Here is a 23,459-nt window from a genome sequence, read left to right on the forward strand (position 1 = left end):
GAGCTCTGCTGTGTTGAATTAAGCTAATGCATAGATAACTGTCCTAAGAAAGTCTGTAGATATGAGAAACTTGAACTTTATCTGCTAAATCTCTGGTTCCTCACTGGGAAAGTAGAAAATGCCATTTTAGATGAGACCAGTGATTCAAATATAGTTACGCTGAAATTAGTAGCAGATGCTTCAGTAACCAGGCGTAAAAAATGACATAAGGGACAGATTTTTGGAACTAACTTTCTGTGGGGGATTCCTCCTCCAATCCTATTCCCTCCCAAACAGATTTGATTGATTCCCCCCCCCCCACACACCTTGAAATCTTTTGTGGGTTTTAGCATCATTTACAATAAGTCCAAAAAAATAGTAGCATGGATTTGTGGAGGGGCAGGAGTAGAATACAGGTGGACTGGCATGAGGGCAGGTGATAGGAGACCATTCAAGAACAGCAGAAGATTCTCCAGGTGTTAAGAGCATTGTTTGCCTGAATGACTACAGTGAATTGTTATGAGGTTTGGGGATGAGGGAGAAAGCAAGCAGGAATGGCATGGCTCTTTATTAGAAACCAGTAGTTGTGCAATAGGATAGAATCCCTGAGGGATCTCTTCTGATGAAAAAGAGAGTCCAGGCAGCTGGAGGAGGATGAATGCCTTCTCTCTAAATCAGGGAGGGGAAAACTGTGGCCCTCTGGCTGTTGTTGGACTTCCATCAGTCCCAGCCAACATGGTTAATGATAGAGATGGTGGAAATTATGGTGCAGAAGTACCCCTTCTCCTGCTATTGTTGCCTGGTTCATGGGCCAAGTGACTGATGTTGCACTATGAAGACAGATCCTTTTTAGAGTTTAAGCACTGCTTCCCTGCATTTCTATTTCAGCATGGGGGAAGGGGGGAAGCAACCTTTGTTGATTCCCATCTGTGGATATGCACGTACATAGTGAAATAATAAGGGCTCAGTTTTTTTTGGTTTTTTTTTTGAGAATGTATTGGAAAACAAAGACAAGAGAAAGTGGTTAGGTATGTGATCTGCAAACCACTTGGAATTTCATAGGTCTAAGCCAATGTCTGGAAATTGTGGCCAGAAGGCTACTGGAATCCATTTGAAGTGCAGACCCTGAAGTCAAGGAGAAATGTGCTCCAGAAATCATTCCTATTAAGAGATGGGCGGCCAATTCCCCCCACTCCTCAAATCATTTGCAACTTCCAGCAAGTTATCAAGGGCAGCCTGAAGCATGGCTTATTAACACTAGTCCAGCCTCAAGGCTTCAAAGGAGATGGTATGTAAGTTGCCACAACAAAATCTCAAAGGAAAGAGCCAGAGTCTTCTCATCATACACATGCCAGTGTAAAGTGCTTCTGGCCTCTGCTGATGCCTAAAGCTCCACTAGATTTAGAAGAACCTAAAAGCTCTGATCTTACACACGGGTACATGAGAGAAAAAGTTCAGTTGAATTCAGCTGCAATTTACTCCTGAGTAACCACATATTGCATATAAGCACATATATCGCATCGGCAGCAACCACGCAAACAAAACCCTCTTTTGTTTGAATTGACGCCGTGCTCTGGAACGTTAGGGTTTACCATTGTTGTTAGCAAACCACCTATGAAATTCTTTTTTCTTTTTTCTTTTTAATATATTTTATTAAGGGTTTTCTTGTTTTACAGTGTAAGTGTAATGCCTCGTTTTTTTTTTTTTCCGTGTAACATTTTTACAAATCCATTTCATTTGTTGAGGCATTAGGGGGAGAAGAAAAAAAAAAAAGAAAAAAAGAAGAAGAAAGGAGGGTGGAAGGAGGGGAGATGGATGGGGGTGGGGTGGGGTAGCGGTGTTTCTATTATGCTTAATGTATGTAGTTTGGTGTCAGCGTGCTTGTGTTGTTCACTTGTGTTCCTTTGGTGGTGAGAGAGGTTGGGGTTGGCCTAGGATGTGATTGTTTGTTTGTGATTGGCTGTGGTGATCTTTGTTTTCGTGTGTGAGTGAGGTGGGTGGGTGTTTTGGATCAAGTTAGCCATATTGATTTGTATGCTGTTGGTGGATTATTGTCATTGTCCTGTTGGGCTGTGTATGTGATAAAGGGGAGCCATACCGGGGTGAAGGTGTCTTCTTCTGTTTGTCCCCGTGTCAGTTTCAGTTTGTTAGTTAATTTTTCTAGTAGGGCTGTTTCCCATACTATTTGGTACCATTGGTCCATGCTTACTCCTGACAGGTCTCTCCAGTGTCTGGTTATGGTGCTTCTGGCTGCTGAAAGTAGGTGGGTTATGAGTTCTTTGTGGAGTAAATGGGCATTGTTGTCTTGGAAGATGTTTAGTAGGGCCAATTCTGGGGTGAAGTCTAATACTTGCTTTGTTATTTTACATATTTCTTGCATGGCTGTTGTCCAGAATAGTTGAATTTTGGGACACTCCCACCACATGTGGAGGTATGTGCCTGTGGAGGTGCACCCTCTCCAGCATTTTGGTGAGGTTCCTGGGTGTATTAGCGCTAGTTTCCTTGGTGTTAGGTACCACCTGTAGGTGAGTTTCAGTGTGAGTTCTTTTCTTTTCGTTGATATGGATTTCTGTTTACACTTTTACTGCTTGGGAACAGATAAACAGATTGCAATTGATCAAGACCTTTTCTAGAAGAGTGGCTTGAAATTGCCTCCATGAACAAATGCAAAAGGGTCACAAACCTACCTAGTCTGCTGAATTTAATCAAGCATACTTGTCTTCCAATGCCTGGTGTGTGTGTGTGTGTGTGTGTGTGTGTGTGTGTGTGTGATTGGGGGCTACTGTCAATGCACATATGTCACTATGCAGACACCACTATGATGGCTTGAAGGTGGCTCAGTTGGTTAGAGCATTGTTCTGATAATGGCAAGTTTGTGGGTTTAATCCAGCTGCATTTTCCTGCATTGCAGGGGGTTAGACTAGACGATTCTCTGGGTCCCTTACAACTCTACAGTTCTATGATTCATTCTATGATTCTATAATACCAGAAGCAGCTATGATTCCTTGTATTCTATAACAAAAAAAAAAAAAAAAAAAAGGAGAAAAGAAAAAGGGAAAAAAGAAGAAAAGGGAAAAAAAAAAAGAATATGATTGAGCTGCTAACTTTGCACAGTTAGGAGCTTGGACTATTTCTGGCACATTGTTAATTTCCAGTCCAAAGTCTAGCTTTCCCGTATTCTTAGAATTTTCGCACTATGCCAAAATAACTAATAATTAGCACACTAAACCCATTACAAACCTCTTAACACCAGGCAGAGAATACTTACGAATTCTCTGCAACAAAATACAAAACCTACTCATTAGCAATTATATTGAACGGTTTGCTTCCAAGATGCCACAATGCAGGCATAATTAGCCAATTAAGGAACAAAATAAATAATTATCAAATATAAAAGTGAAAGGGAGAGTGTGGGCAATTTCCCTCTGGGAACATAAATACATTTCCAAGAGTCCAGGCGACATTGGCAGCCCCTTTCATTGTGTGAAGCATCATGCTGATTTTTTATTTTTTAAATAATAATAATAATACAGATAATTCTGCAGATGCATGAGAATTTTCTCTGCAGCTATGGGGCAGGAATATTTGTGCATGCAAACAGCCAAATGCACCAAGATCGGGCATGTATAATTTATTGGACTGGATCCAGACGAAACATGAACACTCATTTCCATGGATCTACTCTTAAGCACGACTAAATCTGGATCCAATCTATTACTGTTGCTATTCCTTCTTAAACATGTTTCCAATCACATGGCACCGAAGGCAACATACAATCCCTTTTTTAAAAAAATCCAACAGATAAGCCAATGTTTGTATTTTACTCTCCACCCTGGAGACTAGAACTAAGTTCCCATGGCAGTTTATTCCTTTCCCCTGATGTTTCCCTGACTGTAAATTTCCACATTATGTTTGAGCTTTCACATGACATACTGTAAAAACAACTTCTGAAAAACTAATTGAATATAGCTCATGTTTAGTGCTTATTGCCCTGTTATTTGATTCCAGAAAAATAATAATCTATGAATGTACTTCTTTCCAAATGCCCAGACCTTAATTCTGCCTCCTCCCACCCAGGTGTTGATCTTGGAAAAGTCACCCTGATTTGACAGATGTCATAACCTGAACCTTAACCCAGGATTGACCCTGCCAAGCAATCAGCCAGCAGATGGGTTAGATGATTCAGGATGCACACCCAATGCCTATGCCCAAGCCTATTGACATCTGTAATCAACCAAGTTGTGGGTTTGTTAATCCCAAGATGTTTGTCCTGTGTTTCTCACATCTCTCATGCTTGAGTCTCCACTGCTGGTGGGCTCACTGGGCCTGGGATTGCAAATCACAACTGGGAAGGGGGGTAGTTCTATGAAAGAGCACCCACCTTGCATTCTAAGGCACCCAGGGTTTATACCCCTGGCATGCCCAGGTAGGCATGGGAAAGGCTCTGTCTGAAGCCTTAAATAAGAATAATATAATAATAATGTATTATTTATACCCTGCCCATCTGGCTGAGTTTCCCCAGCCACTCTGGGCGGCTCCCAATCGAGTGTTAAAAACAATATAGCATTAAATATTAAAAACTTCCCTAAACAGGGCTGCCTTCAGATGTCTTTGAAAAATAGGATAGCTGCTTATTTCCTTGACATCTGATGGGGGGGGGGGTTCCACAGGGCGGGTGCCACTACTGAGAAGGCCCTCTGCCTGGTTCCCTGTAACCTCACTTCTTGCAGTGAGGGAACTGCCAGAAGGCCCTCGGTGCTGGACCTCAGTGTCCGGGCTGAATGATGGGGGTGGAGACGATCCTTCAGTGTAGACAATGAAAGTGTAGATAATACAGAGCCATATGCACCAATGGTTCTGCTCAGCCCAAGGCAGCTTCCTATGTTGCATTCTTACAGAGAGGCAAGGTGACCAAAAAAGAAGCTTTACTTCGTACCCTCCCAACATTTCTTCAATGAAAATAGGAATGTCCTATTCAATAATAACAATAACAATAATTTTATTTATACCCCACCCATTTGACTGAATTGCCCCAGCCACTCTGGGTAGCTTCCAACATATATAAAAATATAACAAAACATTAAGCATTTTAAAACTTCCCTGCCTTCAGATGTCTTTTAAGGGTTCTGTAGTTACTTATCTCCTTGTCTCGGGGGTTGCATAACTCCATACCTGCCAACAGTTCTTCAATGAAAATAGGGATGTCCTGAGGAAAAGTTGGGCTTTCTGAGATAAAATCAAAAATTGGGATGGCTTCTGTAAATCTGGGACTGTCCCTGGAAAATAGGGACACTTGGAGGGTCTGTTGCTTGGGTATGCACCATCAGAACCCATTTAGAGGGTTAGGATGGTTGAAGTGGAAGCCAACCACACAGTGTCTTTTTCTTATTTCATTTTAGTACTAGGCAGACTTAGCAGATGATATTTTGATTTAACTGTGGGTGTAAGAGATTTTCCCCAGGCGCTCTCTCTCTTTCATATATATATATATATATATATATATATGGTGGTTATAGCTCCCCCCCTTTTTTTTGTTGGAAAACACGCTGCTTTGGGGAACAGGCAGGAAAGCTCTTAAAATGCATGAGGATTATTTCTATGACACATTCTATACAATAGACAGCCTCAAAATATGGTAATGCTCCTAACTTCCAATGTTTTTACAAAAGCCTCACTGTTGTCAAGCGGAAAAACGACAGTTTTTAAAAGAACAAGAAAGCGGATTATGTACAGACTGCCAGCATTCATCTGTGATTTGTGTGAAGGATTTATAATGGCAATCCTCGGATTGCTCGCTCTGGAGAAATGAGGCTGCACATGGGGCAGGGGGGTTGAGGGCCGCCGTCTCTCTAATCTAAGTTACAACCGGATTTTTAAAAATGAAGATGGCCTTTGGGTCTTGATCAATCCTGTGGAATAGGATAGTGGGTTTTTGTTTTTTTTTTTAAAAAAAGAGCATTCAAGTTTTAGTTCTGGTGAGAGAACTGGACTAAAATTAACAGGCATCCAACTGGATAATAGAAATTAGTTTTCTTCTCTGGCTCTGCACTCTTTTAGTAAAATGATTAGGAATGGCAGAGAAATTCAATTCAGTTCACATTTAAAGGCACATCTAACCAATCTGCACTTTCAAAAACAATATACAAAGGGGAACACAGCCATCCTTCAAAATCCACACTTCTCTGTCTCTTGCAATGAAGTTATCCAGCCAAGGAACATGTACAGAATGCATCTACTAGGCTAAAATGTGCATAAAAATGCATATATTTGGAAATTTGCTTTGTAAAAATGTGGGTATCAGGAAAAATCTGCACTAAAATGTGGATGAATCTCGATAGAAACTTTTTTTTTTTAATGCAAACTGATGTGGAAATGTGGAGAACTGATGAGATTCTTTGCAGTGTGGGGATCTCAAGTGCTTTTTTAGATCTGACCTTGGTAGATCTCTGCCTTTGCTTACCTTTGCACTGCTTAATAGGTCAGGGATACTTGTGCATTTATTAAGTGTATTGCTGTGGAGGTGATGACTTGGCAGGGAGCATCTCTGATGAAGCAATATTGTTGTGCTCCTGAAATAGTTTAAAGGGCCAATACTAGAAAACTATAGACACATCTAAGGTTGCAATTATAAGCATACTGTACTTACCACTAAGCAAAAATCCCTCGATGAAATTGATTCTCGAAATGATGTGTTCAGGACCGTGTGGTAAGAAAGCAATATTGCTTTAATCAGTTAACATTCACCTCCAGTAGACATGCCTGTTCAGATGTTGCCGTCCTTGAGAATGTGACCACCAAATGAAATCTGGACATGTACAAGAGGTTTGAACAGCGTAGTGAAAGCGGCAAATTAGTCATCCCTTGGATATTTTATGATTTTTCTGCAGCCTTTGACCTCTGCTTGAATGAAATAATTTAAATGGAAATGGACCTCTTAGCACAATACAGCGGCCGGCTCTAAATGAAAGGGGAAGAAACCTTACATTTTTTGTATTTTCTTTATCTTGCAGTGACATTCGGGGATTGAACAAAAATGGCCAATTCAACTAATCCCTAAGGAAACCTTACGAAAAAGACAATGTTGTGCAAGGCTGCAGAAATATTGGCTTGCATCTAACCAAAGGTGCCTGATAGTGGGCTTGTTGACTGAAAACTAACACAGGATTGTTAACTTTATTTTTGTATCTGTATCTTCAACAGTATATTTTTTTAAAAAAATATTTAGCAGGGTATAATGTTTATTTACCTGCTAATTTTCCCAGTCAAGCAACTTTTAAAGGGAAAGGAGTGGATTGAGCTCTAATCCCACCCCCAAGTCAGCTGGCAATCTGATCCTAACAGAATATTTAGGGTGGAATTCAACAAATGTACCCATACAGAATATTTAGAGAGGAATCGTTCCATTAGCACAAGCATTTTTGCTTGGCAGGCAGAACAGATGTTGTCCCCCCAGTGCCCCATTGTTCTGGGGGTTCTTCTATCCCAAACAAATTTGTGAAGGGCACAGCGGGTGCATGCATGGTGGAAGAGGAGGGGAGAAAGCCCCACTGCACTAGTGGGAACTCATTGCACTGGCTCCTGCTATTGAAATGATTTAGCTGCATCTGACCAAATAGGCAATAAGGTATTGACTTAGAATTGCAAGGTTCCCACATGAACAGTATGTGTGCATGCATGAGGGGGCTCTCTACAAGTATCAGTTAAGCCACGTAAGTTTGGGTGGAACTTGCCACTGTGATGTCACCTCTCATGCCCATATATGCACGTTCACTAAATACATTCTGCTTGGTTAGAGCTAACTCATCATCAGAGGAATCCTATGCAAATTTAGATTGCTGTTCAATGGAATAGGATTGCAAAGGGTGCAAGGCCATTTGATCCCTGAAAAATTGCACACTTACAAAACCCCTTGCAAAAGAGGAGCCCCCCCCCCCCCGCCGCCTTTGTCAGGATCACAAAAGCCTAGAATATGGGAGGACACATAGACCGCAGAGTTGTAAAACACCTCCTTTAGTGAACACTCACATACTGGCTTGGGATGAAGTTATGTGCAAATGTACACTTCCCCTACAAACTGCTTCTGAAGGCTCATTTCACACTTAGAAAGCCAGGGCTCTGAAACAATCCCCAGTTTACCTGCCATGAAAATTAAAACAGCTTTACAGTGAGCAGCAGCTATTGAATCTGTGCTGCAAGCAAAACACAGAAGGTCACAATTCTGTTTTGCAGACAGTTCTAAATTGGCATTCAGGAGACCCGTCTTCCTCACATCCACGGCGACATTTAACCCTGTGCAAACAAGGTCTGGAGTCTGACTGAGAACTGCATAGAAGGCGACAGAAAAATGTTTTGACCACAGCTACTGTCTCTCCCCGCCCCCACCCAAAATGGAACTGAGTGAAATAATTCTCCCTTAGCTTTCATTACAAAATGTATGTGTTTTGAAAAAGATTGCATTGCTAGTCCTGAGAATTGATGCCTATACGTATATATGTTCCTCTCAAGGGCTGCTTGCAAATCAGTGAACTGCTGGAGGCAGGTTCTCAGGGGAAGGTACCTTCAGGCCTTAGGCTGACCTCGTCCAATCAATGTGCCAATTGGAACTTCCAGACCCTCCAAGCTGTCCTGGTTTCTGATTTGATAACGGAATGTCTCAGTTTTCCTTAGGATGTCCCTAATTTCATCGGAGAAATGTTGGAGGGCATGGAGTTATCCGACCCCTGAGCCATCTGCAGGCGGCCCTGTAGAGAGAAGTTTTTAAATGTTTAATGTTTTGGTATGTTTTTATGTATGTTTGAAGCTTCCCTGAGTGGCCGGGGCAACCCAGTCAGATGGGTGGGTTATAAATAGTAAAATGATGTTGATGATGGAATAGGACATTCCTGTTTTCATCCGAGAAATGTTGAAGGGTATGATCTTCCTCAGCGGCGAGGACTATTAACTATTTCCTATTTCAGTTTAACCTTGCTTGAACAACAAGGTCGTCCTGAGCTCTGGTGTGCTCCTGTATCCTTGGCTATTCTTCGCTCATACCTCCTGGTTTGTCCCTTGGTCCTGAATACTGCCTTGGCCTGTGACTCTGTCAGCTCAGAATACTGACAGAAAAAGCAGCTTGGTGGTGGTCATTGTTGCTTATTGGGAAGAGGCAGCAGGGAGGCTGGCTGGTGCAAATGTACTGACAGGAATGCTGTGTTGGCTTTGCCTGTGTGCTGGATGCTTGGAGCAAATCTATATATGAAAAAAGGCACACAGTACATCTTTCCTGGAAGTTTACCATTTCAGAATACAGTTTTGAAATGGTGAGATAAGTGACATACTTAGTTACAGGCTGCACGCCAAACTAAATCACCATTGGATCTATTACAATATTTGCTTGGTGGGAGAAAAAGCATGGAATCCTGAGAATAGTTAGATCCATCTGATTTCCTGTTAAGTTGTGGGTGAACATATCAGACGACAAAGCGATTCTTCAATCATTTATTCACAGGCCAGAACAGAACTGAACAGCAAACAGTTCAGCCGGCCTGCTTTTATAGGCAGCCGGCTGTCAACATTGTAGCAACAACAACCCAGGGTTTCCTGCCAAAATAACTGACGTGGACCTGAGTGAAAGCTATCTACACGATACTCCACGATAGTTCTCAGGGTGAGAACTTCAATACATAACATTTCCTATTTGTCAGAATGCAGCTTTCTGCATTCTGCACTCCCCCCTGCACTCCACCTTTCTTCTTAAAATGTGCTTTACCTGATCAGTTGGCCTATCTTGAAACTTTTAAAAAAAGAATCTGGATAACTTGAAAGTAAGTAGAAAGAGAGATGTCATGCTGAATGTAACTTAAATTGATTGCATTGACCTTTATTTGAGTTCTTTGCTCCAGCCAGGGGAAGCACTGTGAGAGTTTAACAATACAACAAAACCAGCAGGTTGTGTTTTGTTTTTTATTTTGTTTTTAAATTTTATTTCAAAAATATGTGCCACTTTCCCAGCAACTAGGTTGAGCTCCAAGCAACGCATCCAAAACTTAACAAGTAATAGCATTCAATATATAACAGTATCCACCGGTAGTGATGTTCATACAAGGATGGAGTAGTGTCCCAACATCCTCCTCTTCCATCAGCTTAGGTAAACACCAACATTACTTGCATTTTGGCACTTATCCAGAAAAGACTGGGAAAATCCTTTTAATATCTGATACTAATGGTTTGCTTGTGATTTTAACCTTGCTCAGGGCTATTAGCTCTGTTTCACTTGTATTGCATTTCCATTGTTTGAAATGCTGTTTTATACCACCTAAACATCCAATGTGAAAGGCAGTACAGAAATGTTTTAATAAATACAAATAACCAATAAATAAAATCCTAGGTTTTGTTACTGTTTTGCTCCTTGCTACCCCCACCCAAAAATTCAAAAATACTGTATCTGCTTAAAGAAGTAAAAGCTTTTGCAGAAGAGAGTCCTCTTTCCCCCTTTGACCCTCTCTCTAGCTTGCTGCATTTTACAGACTCCCACTTTTCCTCTCTAGCTCACATCACAGCAAACTCTAAAACTCTGCTTCAAAGGCTTTTGTCTTTCTGTCTAATTCTGAGTTGAGGGAGGGGATCCTCCCATTTGCCCTATGCCACAGAGCCACTCTCTTTGTGCCCCTAACAACCCATTTTAAGGGGGTCATTACCAGGGCAGCCTGGCTATTCCAGCAATTGAATTCCTGGATCCAGGAATTAGAAGTGGGGAAGAGGTAATAATTCAGCCTAAGCCCTTCCCTGGGCAATTCCCTGGACACAAGACCCCAGCCTGGTTTGTGTTTTAACATGCTAAATCCAGTGTCTGGCACCCAGGAATTAAAAGGGAGGTCCAGGCCACCCCCACAAACTCATAGCAGTACATTTTTTGCTCTAAGCATTTAAATTATGACAAATAAATAGACAGAATCAATTATACTCACAGCTTCACCTTTTTCTGTCCGCCAAGAAAAAAAAGACTGCAATAGATCAATGATGAGTAAGTTTGGCAGCTGACATTTAACTAAGCAGATGGCTCATCTGATAATTTGTTAGACCTTCTTTGACTTGGGCCTTCGTGTGAGACCTTGAGAGACCTCCACAGGCAAGGATCAATCCTTCTCATATAATTACTGTTTCCCACTCCAAGTCCTTGGCATGTTTAGATTTAAATGTATTGTTATAGTTGCAGACATCCAGTTTAGGCTCACTGGCCTAAACTTGTAAATAACAGGAGAGCCATGTTATACGTGGCAATGTGAAGTAGTACATGCAAATGTAGCATTTGCAGTTTTCTCTTAATGATGCCAGTCTGTTGATTGGAGCAGTTAAACTGGAGATGAGTGGACAGGAGAACACTCATCAGACTCCTGAAGGAGTGTCACATAAGGCTTCTCCTTACATTATACTTAACACAGTTCACAAGCTGTCTCTACACATGTACAAGTGTTTTTATGAAAGAGTTGACAATTTTTGATTTGTGCAGCTTAGCTACTGTGTACACAGGCTGTGCGCTCATTGAATATCACATGTGAACAGCTATACAAGGATGTATACAGGTACAGACTGTACATTTGTTGAATATCACGTATGAACATGCATGTAGAAAAGGGCAAATATGTTTTCCCTGCTGACCCAGGGGCCACGTCTGGATCTAATCTAAGTTACAGGAAGGTAGATTTCAGCTGAACGTTAGGAACAACATGCTGGTGAGAGCACTTTTACAATTCAACCAGGTCCCAGAGGTTAGAGATGGACAGAGGAGCCTATTTCTTTGCATATGTTTATTTATATGTCCTTTCCATCAATCTGTGTCATGTACTGGCAGGATGATGTGGAGGAGGAAGAGGATCCCTGGGACACACCGGGACAAACTGGGGATGAGGAAGGAAGTACTCACAGGGTGATGGAGGATGACAAGGGGATGGGGGTCAATGCACAGGAACCAGAGCAGCAGGACCCATCACCAGAAGGGCCCCAGTCTCCACGAGCACAGTGGACTCTGAGGCATAGGGAGCAGTGGGAGGGATGCTCTAGGAGGCTGAGGCAGGCAAGGGCCCACAGCCCAGCTTGCTAGCTGGCCAGGTGGGACTCACTAGCTCTAGGAAGAGGTGTGTGTTTCCTCAGCTGGAGTAGGCTTGGAGCAAGTAAGGGTCACCTACCTCGTCAAGCCTGGATGCTGCAGTCAGCATACACAGTACAAAAGGAAGCAGAGCTGGGGTGCTGTGTTTACTTAGTTGCCCATGTTGATGGACCTTGACTTGGATGCTCCTGGACCTTTATGGGACTGTGCTTTGGATTTGACTCTGCACTGTATGTTGACTGCTAGACTTCAGACTTGGCTACTTGGATTGGCCTTGTACTGCATTTCCTGACCTCCAGACTTTGGATTTTGGACTTTGCTTAAATGGATTGACCCCTGGACTTTGAACTTTGGATTTGGCATAACGTCTTGCTGCCAGGTAGGCCAGGGGTTTGGGACAATCTTTCTTTTTAAAAAACTGCATCAAAATTAGTATTAGTATTACTTTTAATGCATTTCTTTTTTAAAAAACTGCATCAAAATTAGTATTAGTATTACCTTTAATGCATTTGACATCTGCTGGAAGGGTGTTCCACAGGGCGGGCGCCACTACCGAGAAGGCCCTCTGCCTGGTTCCCTGTAGCTTTGCTTCTCGCAATGAGGGAACCGCCAGAAGGCCCTCGGCACTGGACCTCAGCGTCCAGGCAGAACGATGGGGGTGGAGACGCTCCTTCAGGTATACTGGACCGAGGCCGTTTAGGGCTTTAAAGGTCAGCACCAACACTTTGAATTGTGCTCGGAAACGTACTGGGAGCCAATGTAGGTCTTTCAAGACTGGTGTTATACGGTCTCGGCGGCCGCTCCCAGTCACCAGTCTAGCTGCCGCGTTCTGGATTAGTTGTAGTTTCCGGGTCACCTTCAAAGGTAGCCCCACGTAGAGTGCATTGCAGTAGTCCAAGCGGGAGATAACCAGACCATGCACCACTCTGGCGAGACAGTCTGCAGGCAGATAGGGTCTCAGCCTACGTACCAGATGGAGCTGGTAAACAGCTGCCCTGGACACAGATTTGACCTGTGCCTCCATGGACAGCTGTGAGTCCAAAATGACTCCCAGGCTGCGCACCTGGTCCTTCAGGGGCACAGTTACTCCATTCAGGACCAGGGAATCCTCCACACCTGCCCGCCTCCTGTCCCCCAAAAACAGTACTTCTGTCTTGTCAGGATTCAACCTCAATCTGTTAGCTGCCATCCATCCTCCAACCGCCTCCAGACACACACACAGGACCTTCACCGCCTTCACTGGTTCTGATTTAAAAGAGAGGTAGAGCTGGGTATCATCCGCATACTGATGAACACCCAGCCCAAACCTCCTGATGATCTCTCCCAGCGGCTGCATGTAAATGTTGAAAAGCATGGGGGAGAGGACAGAACCCTGAGGCACCCCACAAGTGAGAGCCCAGGGGTCTGAACACTCATCCCCCACCACCACTTTCTGAACACGGCCCAGGAGGAAGGAGCGGAACCACTGTATGACAGTGCCCCCAGCTCCCAGCCCCTCAAGACGGCCCAGAAGGATGTTATGGTCGATGGTATCAAACGCAGCTGAGAGATCCAGCAGAAATAGGAAACAGCTCTCACCTTTGTCCCTAGCCCGCCGGAGATCATCAAACAGTGCGACCAAGGCAGTTTCAGTCCCATGATGAGGCCTGAATCCCGACTGGAAGGGATCCAAATGGTCCGCTTCTTCCAGGCGTGCCTGGAGTTGTTCAGCAACCGCTCGCTCAATCACCATGCCCAAGAATGGAAGATTTGAGACTGGGCGATAGTTGGCCATTGTGGCCGCATGTAAAGATGTTTTTTTAAGAAGCGGTTTAATAACCGCCTCTTTCAGTGGGTCTGGGAAGGCTCCACCACCCTACAAAGCCCATCGCCCAGTCCTTGCCGGCTAGCTTTTATAAGCCAGGATGGGCAAGGATCCAGGAGACAGGTGGTTGGTTTCACTCGTCCAAGCAGCCTGTCCACATCCTCGGAGGTAACAGATTGGAACTGATCCCACTCAACTTGACTAGACAAAACTCTAGCACTCTCCTGCCCCGGCCCTGCTCCCACGTTGGAGTCTACTTCTTCCCGAATCTGAGCGATTTTATCTGCAAAAAACTTTGCAAAATCATTGCAGGAGAACATGTGGCCCGTACATGTTGTAGGTGGTTCTGCTAAATTGTGAACCACCTGAAAAAGTCTCCTGCTGCTGTTTTCTGCAGATGCAATAGAGGCGGTGAAGAAATTCTGCTTCGCCGTCGCTATCGCCACTTGGTAGGCTCGACGTTGAGCTCTAACCTGTGTCCGGTCAGATTCGGAATGAGTTATCCGCCACCGGCGCTCTAGCTGTCTCAACGATTGTTTCATTGCCCTCAGATCCATGGAAAACCACGGGGTTGTCTGGGCTCCATGCAATCGGAGAGGGCGCTTCGGAGCCAAACAGTCAATAGCCCTGGTTAACTCCACATTCCAGCGGGCCACCAGGGAATCAGCTGAAAGGCCATCAACATGGGATAAAGCATCCCCTACCACTCTCTGGAAACCATTTGGATCCATTAAGTGGCAGGGGCGGACCATCCGAATTGGTCCCACCTCCCTGCAGAGGGGATGGGTCGCAGAGAAGTCCAGTAGCACCAGGAAGTGATCTGACCATGGCACTTCTTTTGTTTCGCTTTTACTTAGTGTCAGATCACCAACATCCATAGAGGTAAACACCAGATCCAAGGCATGTCCGCGGCTATGGGTTGGGCCAGACTTATTCAGGGACAGCCCCATGGAGGCCATGCTTTCCACGAAGTCCCGAGCGGCCCCTTGTAAGGTTGTGTTGGCATGGATGTTAAAATCCCCTAGGACGACCAAGCTAGGTATCTCCAGGAGAACATCCGCCACGACCTGAAGCAGCTCGGGCAGGGAATCCTTGGTGCAGCGGGGAGGTCGGTACACCAAAAAGAATCCTGTACTGCCCCTATTGCCCAACTTCCAGAACATGCACTCAGAAAACTGGGTCTTCCCAATAGGATGCCTGGTGCAAACTAATGACTTCCTAAAAATCACTGCAACCCCCACCTCCCCGCCCACATGACCTGGGTTGCTGTGCGTAAGAGAAACCTGGTGGACAAGCAGCGGCAAGGACAGGCCCATCTGCTTCATCCAACCAAGTCTCTGTTACACATGCCAGGTCAAGTCCTCCATCCATGATCAAGTCATGGATGGCAGTGGTCTTATGAATCATTGACCTGGCATTGCACAGCAGCACCTTCAGGTCATGTGGGTATCCCTTGCTGATTGTCAAAGCGATAAACAACTACCTGACATTCAGAAGACATCTTAAGGCAGCTCTGTTCAGGGAAGTTTTTAACGTGTGATATGTTACTGTATTTTTGGTTTCTATGTAAGCCGCCCAGAGTGGCTGGGGAGACCCAGCCAGATGGGCAGGGTATAAATAATAAATTATTATTATTATTATTATTATTATTATTATTATTATTATTATTTCCCCTTTGGGGTAGATTCAACTAATTAGTTGCACTATATCACCTCTCCTTCCCCTGTGCCACCCCAAAATTGGCTCAGGAGTGGGGGGTGGTAGGAGAACCCCCAGAATGCCACACGGAGAGGAGAGGGGAGAATGCTTCATCAACCAAGCTGAAATGCTTATGGTGGTGGAACTTTCATCTTAGAGCAGCATTGAATTCTTCCATCTATATGCCAGTGGAAGAGTAGGAGGCTCTTAGGGGCACGAAAGCTACGCAAGGCTGATTCAGCTCCTACTGGGTGTCTCCCCATCCATCTCGAACCTCTGTTATCATTAGACTCATGTTTATTGCTGTTGGGCAGCATTATAGGACAGAGGTAATAAATAAATATGGCTATGAGTTATAACTGTCAAGTCAGAATGGAATGAAAGCTCATCCAAATGAAAAAGGGATCTGTAGTCAAATAGCCCAATGATTTATGGGCCACAGAACAGGCTTTAGTGTATATCAACATTTGATTCCCAAGGTTTATTTTAGTCAAATGCAGTTTGATGTGACAGCTCTGAAATGAAAAAGGTGTTCAGGCTGGCCAATGGATGATATATAACAAGAAAACATTATGCACTTTCAGGGGGATTTGTCAAATAAAGCATCTCATGAATATATTGCCTGTGTTCCCTTTTAAACTCTCTCATTGTAGAGCATTTAAATAAGGGCAAGCCTTAAAGAGTTTGCACTTTTCTCATGCTGACACCGCTGAGGAAGAATCCTGTCCTGTTGATGAATTGCCAGCACAATTCGGAACAATGGGGGAAGAATAAAACCAGGGGCCTTAGAAATATCTAACCTCCATTGAGCTAAGCGGTCATAGATTTTAGTGATACAAAGCCTACAATAGGAGAAGAAAAATCCCTCTCTCTTCTCTTATGCTTTATATTTCTAGCTCAGGATCAGAAAAAAAGGAAGTGAGGGTGAATCTGCCTATAGGAAAAACAAGGTTCAGTTTCTTCTCTTCCATCCTGAATTCTCATCTTATATAGTTTCAGTGCCCATGGCATTGTTTTAGGGGGTAGCCCGAGTCTTTTCTACTGTACCAAAACCCAATAAGTAAAATGTCTCTTGGAAATTTGAGTGGGACAGAAATATAAAATCATTTGTTTGCCTCCACAACCTGGAATTGAGAAATACAATCTTTCAGGTTGTTTTTTGGTGTTTATTTTTTAACCAATCAACGAAATTTTTGTGCATCTCACAAGCTTCTGATCCCTAAAATGGACACGTTTGCTGACAATTCTGCATGCTTATTTTCTTGATAATGCATATCATGTGTGTCTTGACTAACTTGTTTGAGTTTTCTGCTATGCACACAGGAGAGTTTCTTCTTTTCTATTTGTTGTACAGATTGTGTTGTACTTTGCTTGCTGGGTATAATGTGTGGATGGTATGGACTGGTGACAAGGGGCTTATAAGTATATGCAAGTGCTTAGGGTTGCCATAATTCAAGAAGTAAGAATCCGGGCACAAATAGTTGTTCAGGTTTTTTGAAAAATCACCCTAAGACATTCTGGACCCAGAAAATTCTATCTCCATACCACAGTTCATAGTAAAACCCCAACAACAAACACCAAGTTTGTATTTGACCTTTTTGAAAGTCATCCTAAAGTTGTATCTACACATACAAATTAGCATATGCCTATTTTGTGCAAATTTATGTCACTCGTGGGTCAGTGCCCAAATTCTTTTAAGCATCTAGAAACACCCCTGCTTAGTGCAATACCTCATCTATAGTTAAAATATCTTATTTTGCTCAGCTTGAACTCTCTTGTGGATTTACATGATGCAATTGTACATTTTTCTCTGCATTGTGTGGAAGGGGGCATCAAATGTGGGACCAAAAAATGAAGCTTTCTTTTTCATAAACTGCCAAGATGTTGGTTAACAATGGAGAAACAAGATGGATCCCTCCCCAAACTTACTTGCCCTCACTTAACTTTCCTTCTCCTCCATGTGCTGGAAATGTAAAGGATTACTGCAGAGGCTCCTACTGTGTTGAAGGATGGGTAAACTTTATATAGGGAGCTGTGCTGACAAGATAAGCAAAACTGACTCCTATGACCGCCTTGACTCAGCAGCACCCCAAACACGATTGTCATGGTGAGTCATTTACAAGCCAAGGACAGTCAGCTGAATTCCAAATGAAATATAACTTAAAACTACATGCCTTTCCAACACTTGGACATTTAACAGTGTTTTAAAGTTTTGTCTGTTAGTAAACAATATATCTTTGCAAACTTTGAACTGCATAGCGATAAATTAGAAGGAACGTTGACAACCACCTTTTGATTATTATTATTTTCTAAAGGTGAGTTAGGGTGGAACTAAACATGCTCTCATTTCCATTTCTGTTGAAATTCTCTGACGTTGCTACACAGGAGAGCTGATATATATGGGAACTCCTCAAAAGTTGTGCATGTCAAGTTCACAGACCTAAGATAAACTTAGGATTGGAAGGAAATTCTCTCTCCTTGCTATCAGGAAGAATTGTTGGGTAACAGATGCTGTGGAATCTTCCTTGCTGACTTTTCAAATCAGGGAGAGCATGTTCTGGAGATGGTGTATATCAGGGGCCATGGACCAAATTTGCCCCCCAGGCTCTTTAAAGGCCCTGCATTCTCCTCAGGCCAGACACCACAAAGGACCTACTCCTTGACTTCTTGCATGACTTGAATGTAGTGACATCTGTTCCCACCCACTTGCCCCTCATCCCACCCACCACCAGCAGGTGGCCACCATGTGACCCTTGAACTGAAAAAACCTTGCTCCCCTCCTAGTGTGAAGGGGATAATACTACGTAACTCACACTCTGCCTCAATCACTAATATTTTATGATTTTTCTCTTTATTCCTTTTAACTATGGGGTGTGAACAAATAATCAAGTGTATTCCCAGTGGAACAAGAAATTGTGTGGGCTACTTCTCAGTTCCTTGCTATCTCCAAAGTGCTGTTGCGATTTTGCTGATATATTTTGAAAGCCATAATAAATATGCATCATAGTGACTGACAGTCAACATACTAGTCTCTCATGTATGATTGCCTTTTAAAAAGACTGTCGGCTCCATCAAGTCTGTGTTACAACCCAGCCTACAAACAGTGATTTGATTGGGAGAGGGGCTAACTAAGTCAGTAGTGCCACCACATTCTGGACCAGGAATCTGAGACTTCTAACTTAAGTCTGGAAGTCAAGGCCCCCAGAGACTTCAGCATCTGAACCTTCAGATCATCATTTCCCCAAAAGGTCACATGTGCAAAGTCTTTCCACTGCAGGCAGGGGGCAATAGAGAAACAACATGGTGCCAGGCTTCATTCCAGAAGCCCATCTCTTTAATGATCTCCATTCTCCAGTAAGAGGGCAGAACCTGGGAGGGCAGTCAGGCTGAGGGACTATATTAGATCTCAGCGAGCAACTACCCCTTGCTGGAAGAAGTTGTCTCTACCCTTGAACCTGTCAATGATTCTGATCTACCAGTCTCTGACTACTCTTGTTTTTCGATCTGTGACTCACAAGCAGATATGTCCTCATTCCCTGTCAGTTCCCTACTCCTGCTATTTGGAGACTCCTGGCTCCATTGCATCCTCACCATGCCACCTGGCAGAGCTTTTTTGGGTAGTATGGGGCCTTTTACAGTCTGGCCCAAGAGAGGTGGTAAAATCAACGGTGGCCCGCTGTGACTTGTTTGCAAAATATATGGGGGATAAAATTGCTTGCACCCACTGGGACCTTGGCTCTACAGCAGTACCTCTAGTTGCGGACTTAATCCGGAGGTAACCCGGAAGTAAGTTGTCCAAGCTCTTGGAGGCCTCGCTGCTGCCTGGAGGCAAACCCGGACATTGGCGGGGCCTACGGAGCTCTCTGAGGCCTCTGCGAATGCCGGGAGCCAAGCCCCGATATCCGCAGTGCCTAGAGTGGCTCCGTGAATGCCAAGCCCCGATATCCGCGGTGCCTAGAGCGGCTCCGCGAATGCCGGGAACCAAGCCCCGACATCCACGGTGCCTGCAGGGCTCCATGAATGCCGAGAGCCTAGCCCTGGCATCTGTGGTGCCTGCAGGGCTCCACGGATGTTGGGAGCCAAGCCCCGGCATCCACGATGCCTGCAGAGGCTCTGCGACTAGGCTCCAGCCACAGGAGCTCTCTGAGGCCTCCACAAATGCAGGGAGCCAAGCCGATTGTGATTGTGGAAGAGGACCCTGAGCCCCCTCCAAACAGTGAGTTTGGAAATAAATATTAATTTTTTTCATCTAAAATACTGTCTTATTTATTTTATAGTACAGTACGTTGATTATTGCCTTCATTTTATGGATCAATGGTCTTGTGAAACAGTAATATTCATGTTAAATTGCTGTTTTAGGGGGTGTTTTTTCATCGTCTGGAACGGATCAATCCGCTTTCCATTACTTTCAGTGGGAAAGTCCGCTTCAGGTTAAGAACGCTTCAGGTTAAGTACAGACTTCCGGAACCAATTAAGTACTTAACCTGAGGTACCACTGTACTGTTAGAGCAGATGAATCTTGAGAGGTGTCCAGAGCACTGTCTAGTCCTGTTATGCTGGATGAGTTTCAGTTAGTAAGGCTTGAGGATGTGGACAAAGTGCTTGGATTGGTTGGGGCAATCACTTGTGCTCTGGACCGTTGCCCATCTTGGCTGATAAAAACTAGCAGGTCGGGGACGGCTGGCTGGGCCAGGGAGGTGATTAATGCCTCCTTGCAAGAGGGGGGTGGTCCCTGCCTGATTGAAGGAGGCAGTGGTAAGACCACTCTTCAAGAAATCTTCCTTGGACTCAGAAAATCTAAATAACTACCGGCCAGTTGTCAATCATGTGAAGGGAATGAGCCTACAATGGAGTCTGCATGAAGCAGATTCATAGGATTGTCACCCGTGCGAGTGAGAACTCTGAAACAGAGCTTTGATGAGAGCTGCTTCTGTTCCCAGGAAATACTGAATCACCTACACTTTTGCTTGACCTGAATTTTTGATTACATTGTATACAGATTAAGCCACCCAGGTCCAAGTTCTTTCTTCATTGTTCTGTGGCTGTGCCTTGTGAAAATCCAGTCTTACCTGCTGAAGCAAAGCTCAGTTAAGCAAAATATTTATTTGGATTTCCTGCGCATCTTATAAGATCCAATTCAGTGGGTAAGATTGGAGTTTCACTAGCCACAACTGCAGAACAACAAGAGATGCTCTCAGACCTGGGGGAATTAATCAGTACACAAAATCCGGGTCAAGCGAAAGTGTGGACGAGCTCTTACACGGTTCTTCACGAGGTCTTAAGTCTGTCTATATTCCACCTCAATGTTTTTGTTGGTTTAAAAGTTTTGTGGGATAGTTATGGGTTGCTTTCCCAGTAGGCATTTAGTATGGAGTTGCAATGCTTTGTTCATTTACTATTTCAATGACATCATCCACAAATTCTCCTGTGTTACCCTCCATTCTTCTGTTTGTTTCAGATTAACTTGTGCTTGGGTTGGTAAAGCTGTTCTGAAGGACAGGTAAATTTGCTTGCTTGCAGATAAGTGGGGTGGCTATTACTATAGAATATGCTTCTGTTTGGGGTGGATTTTGCTACCCGGTTGAGCTTTTAAATGGATGTGAGATTTGAGCATGTGTTTTTATTTTATCTAATTTTAACTACTCAGTTTAGTGTGATTCTGAATGACATGTGTTTGAGTCCCATGCAAAGGGAAGGGAGTAGTGGGGCTATACAAATTGAAGGGGTGATCAGAACACATGAGGCATTTTCATATTAGCTTTCAGAGTTAAGTAAATGGTGCGCTGATTAAGAAACAGCTAAGTACTGTTATGCAGTTGTCAGCCGAGACAATATAAGCTGTTTGAAAGGTCAGGAGGGTGAATTAATGTAATTTAAGTAAATAAATTGGATGAACTTTAGAGTCAGAAAATTAGTCTTTGTACAAATTAATTTGCATGCTAGGTTGAAAGGTTCTGAGCAGTCTTTGCATTCTTTGTGGTAAATCTCCTCCCTGTACAGAGATTGGCAGTGAGTGTATGAAAGCAAAGGGACGAAAATTCTCCCTTCTGTATCGTTATTACAATATCCCCCCTGTCAACTTCATGTTCTATCAAATCTCAACATGTGCTGATTCTGTTTTTTGGTAGAATACAAAAGTTTTCAGAAGACATAAGGGAGGACAGGGGTTCCAACTTGAATAAAATATTTGGAAGGGGCCAAGTAAGCCCTGCCCCACATAATCAATCTCATGACACGGGACACACATACCATTTGAATGGCAATGCCCATCAACTTTGTAGGGGTGGGGGTCCCCACGAATATTTTATTGGGGGGAGTGCAAAATATTTTATTGGGGGGGAGTCACCCTAGGAGGTGACTCCTGTGAGGGAGGATATGGAAGCATTGTTGCAAAGGAAGGACTATAGCTGCAGTCTATATACACACTCAAGAGTCTTCCACAAGTAGGGAATGTTCAGATAGCTTTCTTACTGATCTGAGAAATGTAGTGTTCAGATTTAATCCTCCTAACAATACAACCAGACAAAGAGTAACATGGGACAAGTTGATGAAGTCTCCATGGGTGGATCCACACAAAGGCAAAAAACAATGACACTATAAATAAGACAGAAATTAAACAGAACAACCCCGACCAGACCTAAGAGGAGGCGTGTAGTGGTGATAGGGGATTCCCTACTGAGGGGAACAGAAGCAGTGACCTGTGGGCCTGACAAGATGTCTCGGGAAGTGTGCTGTCTCCCTGGGGCTAAGATCCAAGATGTAACTGAACGACTGCAAGGAATCATAAAACCCACTGACAAATACCCCTTCCTCTTGGTTCATGTGGGAACCAATGACACTGCAAGCAACAGCCTCCAGAAGATCAAAAGAGACTATGAGGCTCTGGTCAGGAAATTGAAGCAATTAAATGCACACATTGTCATCTTATCTGTCCTCCCAGTTGAACGACTTGGCCCAGGGAGAGAGGGAAAAATAGTGGAAGTGAACAGCTGGCTTCGCAAATGGTGTAAACAGGAATGGTTTGGATTCTTAGATCACGGACTGCAGTTTCTTGAAGATGAACTTCTGGCAAGTGATGGGCTGCACCTCACAGCGGTTGGGAGGAATGTTTTTGCCAAAAATGTCAGAAACCTCATCAGGAGGGCTTTAAACTGACTAATGTGGAGGAGGGAGACAGTGCTCCTGAAGGTAGGAGTCTATCAATTGATGAAGATGATCATCCAAATGTCATAGACCAAATGGAGCAAACAGCATGCAGACCTAGTGGTGGGAGGAAAAAATCCTTAAATAAGAGACACGGGGGAATGATTAATGGACTTCAATGTCTGTACACTAATGCGCAAAGCATGGGAAATAAACAAGATGAGCTTGAGCTCTTGGTACAGCAAACTAAATATGACATAATAGGCATCACTGAAACCTGGTGGGATAAGTCCCACGATTGGAATGTAATAGTGGAGGGATACAATCTATTTCAGAGAAACAGACCAGACAAGAAAGGAGGAGGAGTGGTGTTATATGTCAGGGATGTGTATACCTGTGAAGAGATCCAAGACTTAGAACCTCAAAGCCAAAGTGAGAGCATTTGGGTCAAAATTAAGGGAGAGAAGAATAACAGTGACCTCATTGTGGGAGTTTACTATAGATCCCCAAGCCAAACGGAGGACATAGATGATGCCTTCCTGGAACAGATGGCCAAGCATGCAAAAGGAAGGGAGATAGTAGTAATGGGGGACTTCAGTTACCCAGATATTTGTTGGATGTCAAACTCAGCCAAGAGCATAAAGTCAAACAGATTCCTCACTGGCCTTGCAGACAACTTCATTGTCCAGAAAGTGGGAGAAGCAACAAGAGGAACAGCCATTTTAGATCTGGTCCTAAGCAATGTTGATG

The 23,459-nt window shown here is 43.7% G+C and overlaps 1 long non-coding RNA gene across 1 annotated transcript in view; it reads left to right on the forward strand.

Moving 5' to 3' along the window:
• Positions 1-23,459, forward strand: part of LOC307220518 — a 99,432-nt gene that overhangs the window by 59,719 nt on the left and 16,254 nt on the right. The window contains exon 4 of the long non-coding RNA XR_013840901.1: positions 21,025-21,066. This is a non-coding gene — a long non-coding RNA (uncharacterized lncRNA). The remainder of the gene's footprint in view (positions 1-21,024; positions 21,067-23,459) is intronic.

The sequence above is a fragment of the Podarcis cretensis genome (assembly GCF_951804945.1).
Source record: "Podarcis cretensis genome assembly, chromosome: 1".
In the NCBI taxonomy this organism is placed as follows: Eukaryota; Metazoa; Chordata; class Lepidosauria; order Squamata; family Lacertidae; genus Podarcis; species Podarcis cretensis.